The sequence below is a fragment of the Danio aesculapii genome, chromosome 16 (assembly GCF_903798145.1).
Source record: "Danio aesculapii chromosome 16, fDanAes4.1, whole genome shotgun sequence".
Taxonomy (NCBI): Eukaryota; Metazoa; Chordata; class Actinopteri; order Cypriniformes; family Danionidae; genus Danio; species Danio aesculapii.
In genome coordinates, this window is record NC_079450.1 from 54,605,824 (window position 1) to 54,617,522 (window position 11,699).

An 11,699-nucleotide genomic window follows, 5' to 3' on the forward strand; every position below is an offset into this window, starting at 1 on the left:
CAGCGTTTTCTATATATTATTAAATAAATTTAAAACTATATTTACCTTCTCAACATATCTCATTTGTTTGCTGTTTATTTGTTCTATTGTTTTTAGTTATTTTGTTACGTTGCTGGGTTTTTGGGTTATTTTCACTCTCGTACACTGTAAATAAACCATCACTTTGCACGTTACGTCAGAGAGGTTTTTTTTTTAGGTTTTTCTCGTTTTTCCATACTTTGAGAACGCACTACGAGCCTTCCTGGTTCGTAAACCTAACAACTGTGGAGTGGGTTTAGGGAAGGAGGAGGGTGGGTCTATCCGTGCTTTTGAAAAAACTGTCAGCTGGGTTTGGGGAAAGGGGTGGGTGAGGATATAAGTCAGTCAGTTGACAGCGACCTGGATTTAATTCACTTAGCGATATTTCTCAGATGAAAAAAAGCAGTTTTTGTGACATGGGATATATGATTTTTAAAAGTTAAATTGCTGTCTAATATGACACCCAGATCTTTTATAGTAGAGCTAACGCTAACTTTGTATCCCTCTAATTGTAGGTTGAGTTGTGAGATCTGCTGTGTACAGGATTTAGGCCCAATAAGTAATAATTCTGTTTTGTCTGAGTTTAAGAGAAGATAATTGTTGGTCATCCAGTCTTTAACAACTTTAATACACTCAGTTAGCTTGGACAGTTTAGACGTCTCGTCAGGTTTAGTTGAAATATATAATTGCATATCATCTGCATAGCAGTGAAAGCTGATCCCATGTCTTCTAATAATGTCTCCCAGGGGTAGCATGTATATTGTATACATGTATATTTACATGAGAAGAGCAGGTGCGAATTGCACTCATGAGAGAAATTTGAGATCTGAAAAAGCATACACAGCGACGTCTGCCGGAACACAGCAAAAAAATAAACGTAGCTCCTGGGATGTATTTTGCGCTGTCCAGAAATGTACTGAGGGGTACGTATCAATATTGAGCCTAGGTTGCTTTTACTCACTATTTAAAGTAAAGTCAACTTGCTGCTTTTAAGGCAATGGGTTTACTCACTTTTTAAAATGAGAGTAGCTAACTGACACTGTAGGTGAAGCAACAGCAAACACAACACACTGTTATCATCTCTATTAGACAGTGACTAACTAAAGGTCGAGACGCTATTAACTGAATCACATTTTTCAGCTTTTTTTCCAAAAGTAACTATTTTTTTTCCAAGTGAGCCATAATCAAACATTGAGGCAATAATCAAACATGCTTCAGTTAACGTCTAGACTGTGTCTCTCTTTAATGGTGTTGGGATGTCTGATTCACTTTTAGTAAGTTGATTTGGGTGGATGGTACATATAAAAAAGTACTAGTTCAAAAAAAGAAAGCAATTCATTTGAATAATCACCCCTGGAAATCATTCTGCTGTGCTTTTGCCTGGAGAATATTTGGTTTAGGGTTTAGTTTGAAACTATTTTTTGAAATAATGAATGTCAACTAAAGGTCCTTTCAGACTGAATGATGGTGCTCAGTGCGTCCCACAGGTTTGAAATACACTTGCGGTGGTAGTCGGATTGAAACACACCTTTTACCCATGGCACATGGGTAACTACGACTGTTGAAATGAAAAAAAAAGACTTTTATTCTAATTAGGAGCCATGTGCTCCTAAAATCTGCTGCTGACATTTTGTACAGTATTACCGAATCATGATAGAGATGTATAAAATATGTAACTTAACAACATTATCAAATTGAAAATATATATACAGCGAATGAGAAATAAATGACAAATAAAAACAAACAATATCTCAAAGTATAATAATTACAAGAATAAAAAATTATTTAAATAAGGCAAATTAGTTAATTAACCATTTTTAATGGTAAGCAGACTTTTATTGCCGAGACACACCAATCTGATGGCAATAACACATTGAATAATGTTTGTTGTATAGTCTGCAATGAAATACAAGTCAAAGTAAATTTACAGTCTGAAAACAGCGGCATGACTAAAGCTGGTCCACACCGTAAGAGCAGTCTGATCTACAGCAAAGGTATTCACATCTTAATTCCCAAATTTAAACCATGTGTTGGCAATAATGTACAACCCCAAATCATAAAATGTTAGGACAGTATGTAAAACACAGATAAAGAAAGAGGATACAGGTACTTGACTGGCCTGCCTGTAGTCCCGACCTGTCTCCAATAGAGAATGTGTGGTGCATTTTGAAGCACAAAATGTGAAAACAAAGACTCCGTACTGTTGCCCACCTTATAACTTGTTTGCAGGAAGCATCGGACAAAATTACACCTGAAACACTTCATCACTTGGTGTCGTCAGTCCTTAAATGTCTTTTGAGTGTTGTGAAAGGTAATGGCAACATTACAAAGTGGTAAACGCTTTACTGTTCCAACTTGAAATGTGTTGTTTATTGAAAAAAAAAAAACAATAAAAATGATGAGGAACACATTAAATAATGTTTGTTGTATTGTCAACAATGAAATACAAGTCAAAGTAAATCACTATGAGTCTGAAAACGGCGGCATGACTAATGCCCGTCCACACCGTAAGAGCAGTCTGATCTGCTGCAAAGGTATTCACATCTTAATTCCCAAATTTAAACCATCTGTCAGCTGTCTCCTAGCCGGAACACACCAATCTGATGGTGATAATGTACAACCCCAAATCATAAAATGTTAGGACAGTATGTAAAACACAAATAAAGAAAGAGGATAAAGGTACTTGACTGGCCTGCCTGTAGTCCTGACCTGTCTCCAATAGAGTATGTGTGGTGCATTTTGAAGTACAAAATGTGACAATGAAGACCCCTGTTGCCCACATTAAGACTTGTTTGCAGAAAGAATGGGACAAAATTACACCTGAAACACTTCATCCCTTGATGTCTTCAGTCCTTAAATGTCTTTTGAGTGTTGTGAAAGGTAATGGCAACATTACAAAGTGGTAAACGCTTTACTGTTAGAAACCAAAATTGGGATACTCGTTTATTTTGAAAAAACTAAATCAAAACAAAACAACAATACAAATAATGAGGAACACATTAAATAATGTTGGTTGTATTGTCAACAATGAAATACAAGTCAAAGTCAATTTAGAAATCACTACTGTCTTTATAATGTCTTTGAAAATGCAGCTAATCAAACCATAAACTAATCCCTCAAACATTACAGACTGGCGATGAAAACAAATAATCAGACGGCTGGACGAGAACGTCCACATAGACTATAGTGACTCATCTGATTATGTGTGTGCTCAGAAATTCCCCAAACTCTCACAATGACCCGCGCATCGGTGCTTATACTTTGATTATTTAAAGCAGATCCCCAGTAAAATGCAGAAGCGCTGACACTCGGAGTGATTCACAAAACTGTAATGATATCACCAAGCCTGAAAACTGCGGCATGACTAATGCTGATCCACACCGTAAGAGCAGTCGGATCTGCTGCAAAGGTATTCACGTCTTAATTCCCAAATTTTATACCATGTGTTGGCTGTCTTAAAGAAGGATGAGTGTTCTCTTGGCAAGTGCGAATGTTTTCCAGATAAAAACTCGCATAAACACACACACAAAAAGGAGCGAGGGAAGAAAAACAGACAGACAGACAGACAGACACACAGACAGAACATGAGTCATTTAGTCGTGACATTACCACATATGAAATATATGTGCTATGACTAGCGAAACAGAGCAGTCTCAGGGTAGACGTGAGTAAATTTAAGCATGACATCATCATGTAAGGTTCGTCTGCTGCTGCTTTATCGGTGAAAAAAGTTCCTGAGCTGTTCAATCACACACACACACACATCGCGACCATTGGCTTCGGTGTGTTTAAAATATTCAATGGTTAAAAATAAGTGTATGTTGAAGACATCACACACTCAACAATCGCAGGTTTGCTCACGTAGCAGAAAGGGTCGAGCTTTTTGTCACTGAGGTTGAATTACTTGATTTATTTTTGATTGTGAAAGCAAAATTCTCCTACATGAATGATTTTGCCACCTCCTAATGGTGAATGCGGTAACACTTATCATAGCTACTATTGGGTAATTTGGCCAATTATTTCACCAACTTGGCCATTTCATCAAATTGAGTCTTTTTAAAAGCCTTTTTTTGATACTTTTTTGAGACTTAGCCCATATAAATTATTATATTTACTAATTACTTCTCACAAATAGTAACTGAGTTAGTAACTGAGTGACATAATTATAAAAGTAGCTAATTACCAGGGAAAGTAACTATTACGTTACTTTAAAAAAAATCTAATTTGTCAAATCTATCGAATCTGTGCTTAATGATTGTATTTTCATACTTTATTATTGATTCATTTTTCATTAATAAATAAATACTGCATTATTTACAAAGCAGTTATTTAAGAATAGTTGGTGTATATTCAAGATCATTCAGAATGTGTAATTAAATGATTTAAATTAACATTTTTTCAACACGATTCAAACTATTAAAATTAACATTTATACACTACCTGACAAAAGTCTTGTCGTCTATCCAAGTTTGAGTAACAACAAATAATAACTGGACTGCTAGTTGATCATTTGGTATCAAGAGTGGCTTATATGAAAGGTAAAGGCCTCTAGATTAGGCTTATTTTACCAAAATAAAATATGATCATGCCTTGATTTTAATGATTTCATTAGGACAGTAAGCTCTGACTTTGTTTAGACAAAAGTCTTGAACAGAAATAATGTCCTGTATAGAAAATGTGGTCATGCTGCAGTGGAAACAGAATGAATATTGTGTCTGACTCCATCATGAGCTTGGAGGACTGCATCCATACATCTCTGACATGACTCAAATCACTGATTAATAAAGTCATCTGGAATGGCAAAGAAAGCCTTCTTGCAGGACTCCCAGAGCTCATCAAGATTCTTCAATGCCTCCTCCATCTTACCCCAGACATGCTCAATAATGTTCAAATCTGGTGATGGGGCTGGCCAATCCTGGAGCAGCTTGACCTTCTTTGCTTTCAGGAGCTTTGATGTGGAGGCTGAAGTATGAGAAGGAGCGCTATCCTGCTGGAGAATTTGCCCTCTCCTGTGGTTTGTAATGTAATGGGCAGTACAAATGTCTTGATACCTCAGGCTGTTGATGTTGATCATCCACTCTGCAGATCACTCACACGCCCCGTACTGAATGTAACCCCAAACCATGATTTCTCCTTCACCAAACTTGACCGATTTCTGTGAGAATCTTGAGTCCATGTGGGTTCCAGTAGGTCTCCTGCAGTATTAGTGATGATTGAGATGCAGTTCAACTGATGATTCCGCAGAAAAATCCACTATTTGCCTGATCAACTAGAAGTCAAGTTATTATTCAACCCAGGCTCATTCTGAAAACGTAGTCCTGAGGACATTTCTGGAGACCGCCAAATACGTCCCAGGAGGTACGTATTTTTGCAGTTTTTGGTTTTCGCGAATCCGAGAGAGGCCGCTATGTGCGCCTTTTTGGCTTTTCAGATGTTTCCCGTTGATGTTACCGTTCACGCCAGCGCTGTTCTCGCGTAAACCCACCAGAGGCCACTGTTGAACGAACGTCTGTCTGTCCGACTGGCTGAATGATTGACTGGGCGACCGGCCAATCGGCTAATCAGCCGGCCGACCCACACTCCTCCTTCCCTGAACCCAACCAATTTTACCGATTGACCCGCTCGCCCTAAACCCAACCAACAATTTGCAAAAGCCATCCAGAAAAACAAAAGCCCTCGTCTGATTTTTTTTTTTTTACCACGTTTTCGCATTTTACCACATTCTCACCCTGTTATGAACCTCTTCACTTTATTTCTTGGATTCTGTTTTAGTCTTACCTGATTTCTGGAACCGACCTTCTCCGGACTCAAACCCGGTCGTCGTCGTCGTCATGGTCAGCTCCTCTCTACGTCTCAAGTCCGCCAACGTACAGGACGAGTTAACCGGACAAACTGGTTGCGGCAGGAAAGCTCTCCACACGAAGGCAAGCAGTCAGCCGACGAGCGCTAAAAGGAACACCGTCATACCGCCCCACAGCGTTCGCTTAAAAAATGAAATGCAGCCATACGTACCTCCGGCTACATAATTCGCGGTCTCCAGAAACGTCCTCGGGACTACGTTTTCAGAATGAGCCTGGGTTGTTATTATTTGTTGCTCTTACAAGTGAGATCAACGACAAGACTTTCGTCAGGTCGTGTATATCTTATTATTCAGGCATATATTAATAGTTACTTTGTATGTTAATAAATGCTTTATTAACTCAACTTCATCCAGTTTTGTGACCTAATCTAGTGAGGACTATTTATGTTTTGTAAATCCCTTATAAATGACAATTAAAACCTCAGTTATAATGAAGTAATAAAGTATGAAAACACAATCATTAAGCACATTATACATGTGCCTATTAGTCAAGAATACAGCATTTGTAGCTGTATTAATAAACTGCATACTAACATCTATTAATGTAGAGTTAATGCTTAACAAATAATGACTTAACTATTTGCTAATGCTTAATAAATGATTATAATTGAATAATTGGTCTAATTCAATTCAACGATCTATGCTAAGCTAAGCTAAAAGAGCTCCCACCGGACACAGAGTTCAGCTAAATCGATTAAACTACACTATTTCCCAAAAGTTGGAGTGCTCCTTTAACATCTTCATTCAGAAATTGTGATCCTCCATTCCAGACTAAAGAGAGCGAGAGAGAGGAAAGGCTTGTTTATTCGCTGTCTGACAGATTGAATAAAATACAGTGTGTGTTCTAGAGCGGTTCACGGTTCGGGAAAACACACTGCGAGTGTGACTGTATGACCGATCGCTACAGCTCTGGATGTGGCATCAGTACAGGAGTTGAGGTCAGCTGTCCGACAGAGGCCTGAATCCTGAACTGTCCTATCTGGGATTCGTCAACACCTCTCCTTCTCCCGAACGCAGCCGCATGGAAAGTAAGTGGGAAACTGGCTGCCAAAAAAGTCCAAGCTCTGCACCTCTTCCAGATTAGCATTCCTTCCATCTGACACATGTGCTGTGAAGCAGATTATCATCTAAGTGGACAAAGCACAATTTAGAGAGAGGTAAAAAAAAAACCTCAAAGGCAGGGTGGGGAGGCACCTTAAAACAACACTCTTCACCCGGGGTAATTGCACCATGGGAAAATGAGGCCGTTCTGTGATTTGGGAAACGGTCACCACCGGGAGTTCATGGAATGTAAACAGTACACGTCATCCTCGTTGGGATTTTTCAAAAATACTGTCTGGAACCAGATCAAAGTTCCTTTAAAGCAAGTCTTTTCACTCGGCAGCCATCTTTGAAACACCTCTCGGGCATTCTGTTTGAATGGGTTGAACATCAAATTCGCCAAAACTGTTTGCCAAAGCTTAAGATTACATTTTAGATTGCATCTTGGAATCACTAATGAAGTTAAACATCAACTGTCTCTTAAGTTTCGTTTCTAATCATTCGTATCAAACAAAATCTTCATTTAATACGGACTGAATTTGCGCACCTGACACCAACCTCATTTAAGGCTGTTACACATTATCATCCTCTGGATCTGCTTCATCTGATCGTGCTGCTCTTCTGAAGGAGTCCAGAACTTGGTCTTGGTGGTGAATCTCCTCCAGAAATGACTCTTTGTTTACAAGTTTGTGGGCGTTCGAGTGTTCGCTGTGTCATGTGATGTGCATTTGATGGAATGGACTGTACCTCACGTTGGTTTCATATAGATTACAAAACCAGAGAACATTTGTTTTCAAGTGTAGTTGGTTCGTTTAAAAGTAGAGGTTTCCAGCTTTATGTGGATATATTTCTCATGTGTGTAAAGCAAGTATATGCTAAGACTCCAGTGCATTTGCTGACCCCAGAGGATTCATAACGAAGCTGCAGAAACTGTCATAAAAACACACGTCTGGTCCGAGCCCCTCCCCCGGAGAATCCTCAGTCTACATTGATTGCTCATTGGCTCCTGTGCTAATAGGCGGGGCTTCATTCTCCATATTCAAAACTACACAAGTGATACAACAAGATTATGATTACATTTCATATTTGTTATCACTAATAAAGTTAAACATCAACTGTCCCTTAAGTTTAATTTCTAAACGTTTGAATCAAACGAAATCTGCATTCCTTTTTTTCAGTTTGCCCAAGCTAATGCACACTCGAAAGGGAACAAGATCACGACACCAACCTCATTTATGGCTGTTCTACACATTGTCATCCTCTGGATAATGCTTGTTCTGATTGCGTTGCTCTTCTGAAGTAGTTCACAACTTGGTCTTGATGGCGAATCTCCTCCAGGAATGGCAGCGACTCTGTTTACAAGTTTGTGAGCGCTACCATTAGAGGTGTTTTAACAATTTTATCTGACAGACTGGAACAAATAAGCAGACATCTTCATTCTCACAACGAGTTTCTGAGATCTCTCACCCTTCCAACCGAGTTTGTTCCTCTGAGGTAATCTGGAAACACTTCAGTGATGCTGCGAATACTTTGTAAATGCCTGTCCTGCCTATTCAAATTACTCACGTGATTAAACGATTAAAATTGTAACGGCGCAATGGATGATTTTGTAAATAACAGTGAAAACAGTTTAATACAGGCTTCTCTGAAACGGAGAATATTTCAGGTTAATTTTATTTAGGCTAGATTATTATTTTATTTAACAAACCAGTTCGTGTTTTGGCGCTAAAGCATATAGCGGACTGGTTTTGAAGCACTTCACCTCAGATGGTATTCGTTATTCTTGTTCATATAGTAGATAACGTATAACCAAAAATATATTAAAATTAAGATACAATGATGTGCTTTCATTTTCTCGGTCTCACTCGCGGCAATTCCCTTAAATAATGTAGCTTTTCACAGCAAGCATCAGTGTTTTTGAGACTGAAATAAGAATAAGAGATGATGGGGTGGGGTGGTGCTGGATATATGCGTACCTGCAGGCGCCCCTGGTAGTAGCAATGATTACTTAAGTACTACTTTACTTAAGTACTTATTTCAGGCCGTACTTCTTTACATTTACTTGAGTACTTTAACATGAGTCGTTTTAAACATGAGTATCTGTACTTCTACTTGAGTAAAGGATGTGTATACGTTTGCCATCTCTGACCGCGTCTGGTGTGAACACAGCATAAGGGAAACGTGGTCATTTTTATAGGAAGAAAACTTTTCTATTGCTGAATTGAGTAAACTGGACTTGTGGAAAAATGCAGAACATACTTCTTAAGCAAATCCATTCAGTTAACCAGTTGATCGGGACTGATTTGTTCACGAATATGACTTTGGCTTTAGAAGATTTGGAAAATAGTGCACAGCTTTTATGGACCTCTCTTTATGATGATTTAACGGTGGTTTCGGGGGAGGGGTTGTCTTTTTTCAGAGCTTTTCAGCCATAATTGAGATGTCCTATTGACAAAAAGCTGTGTGAAGATTCTTCTGAGTAAATGATGACAGAAATTTCATTATGTGAGAGTTACTCCTTTAAGCTTTAAAAGACACTGATGTGTGTTCATTTCCTCACCTGATATTACCCCATGAGGAGCAGACCCCGAGGAGCCGTCTTCATTACCGTCATCTCTCCCTGCAGTCTGGCTCCAGGAGGAGTAAAGGGAGTGTGTGAGAGACTTTCTGTCTACACACAGCTGGAAGTGTGAGAGAGAATGGACTGACTTAAAACTGAAAAAGAAAAGGACACAGAGCTGAAGTCACAACTATTAGCCGTCCTGTGAACTTTTTTCATCTTTTTTAAATATTTCTCAATTGATGTTTAACAGAGCAAGGAAATTTTCACAGTATTTCCTATAATATTTTATTCTTCTGGAGAAAGTCTTAGTTGTTTTATTTCGGTTAGAATAAAAGCAGTTTTTTAAGGTCAATATTATTAGCCCTGTTGAGCAATATTTGATTCCGATTGTCTACTGAACAAACCATTGTAACACAATGCTTAATTAACCCAGTTAAGCCTTTAAATGTCACTTTAGGCTGAATACTAGTATCCTGAAAAATATCTAGTCAAATATTATCTACTGTCATTAGTGGTGTAACAAATCACAAATCTCACGATTCGGATCACATTATGGTTTTTTAGTCATGGATCGAACCATTTTTCGGATCAGCCAAAAGGTGGAGGAGACAAATTTACTTAAAAATGTAAAAAACAATTAAGTCAGCTTAATCGATTTGTGTTGGGACAACATGAATGAATTGAGTTAGCTATTTAGTTTTTACATATTTAAGTGGATTGAAAGTAAAACAATTAAGTAAAACCCTAGAGAAATGGTTTCAGCTCATTTAAAACAAGTAGTTTGAATAAACAGCAAACATATTTTTTTGAGTGTGCAGGCTCTATTTTACTGGTCAAGGCACAAAGTCTAAGCGCATGGCGCAAAAGCATTAAGGGCTTGTCTGAATCCACTTTTGCCATTTTAGAGATGGAAAATTATGTTCTGCGCCCCGGCGCATGGTCTAACAGGGTTGAGCTTATTCTCTTAATGAGTTCTGGGTGTGTTTTCAGCATAACCTGCATTAAACCAATCAGAGCCTTATCTCCCATTCCCATTAAGAGTCAGTTGCGTCGCGCCATGGTGCATTTGCTATTTACACGACGGACTCCACTCAGCCTCTTTTCTTTCTCTTCTACTCTTTTTTTTTTTTTTTTTTTTTTGAGGAAACTCACTCGACTGAAGACATCCATTTACCTACATCTTTAATTTCATTGTTAAGCGCAAAGATTTGTTTCAAAACTATTTCCAAATTCAGTTCTAATTTCCAGCAATTGATTAAATGAACAATAACAACCATTATTATATCCAAACACATGTTATAATCCTGTTATGATGCCCCATCTGGTGATGCAGACGTCTCCAAAACCCGACAGGTGGACAAATCTAAACCTGTTTTTATTAAAGCAAATATAAAGACGCATATAATAATTAATACTGCCAATAATAATAACAATAAAAAGCCGCCCAAGATGAAGAAGGCATGGAGGAAGGGGTTTTTATATTCATGTAGAAAATAATCATTTCTGTATCATTTTAATCCTTTAATTGTTTTCATTTGTAAAGATATTTGTGTGTTGCTGTACATCCTGTGTTCAGCAATGTGTAAGCGTTAGGGCCCGCATAGGCACATAGGCAGCATAGACTTGCTCTGTGCTGGACTTTAGAGTACATTTTAGTTGGTCAAAGGACACTGGAACTTTCAGAGCAGCAGAAATATTTCTGTAATCTTCCCCAGCCCTGTGCCACGAGACAATTCCTTTGTCTTCATGCTTGGTTTGTGCTTTGACATGCATTGTCAACCCTGGGACCTTATATAAACAGGTGTATGCCTTTTCAAATCATGTCCAATTAACTGAATTGAATGATCAGTGGAAACAGAATGTACCTGAGCTCCATTTAGAGCTTCACGCCAAATATATGTATATATATATAATATATATATATATATATATATATATATATATTATATGTATGTATGTATGTATGTATGTATATGTATGTATTATTTAATTACCCCTGTCCAGAGCAAATGCGTCACTGCTGTTTGTGTGTGACAGTCTTTCTAGCCAATTGAGCGAGCACACTTTCATTCTGCCCAATCAGAATTGCACAACTGAACTATGCGGAACGCCAAGAATAAAAGAAAGAAAGGAAACAAACAGGAAGGTGACGCGTCTGCTGCTTCAGAAGCATTAATAGAGGAATTAATATCATAGAAAAACAGCATGTCGGTAATA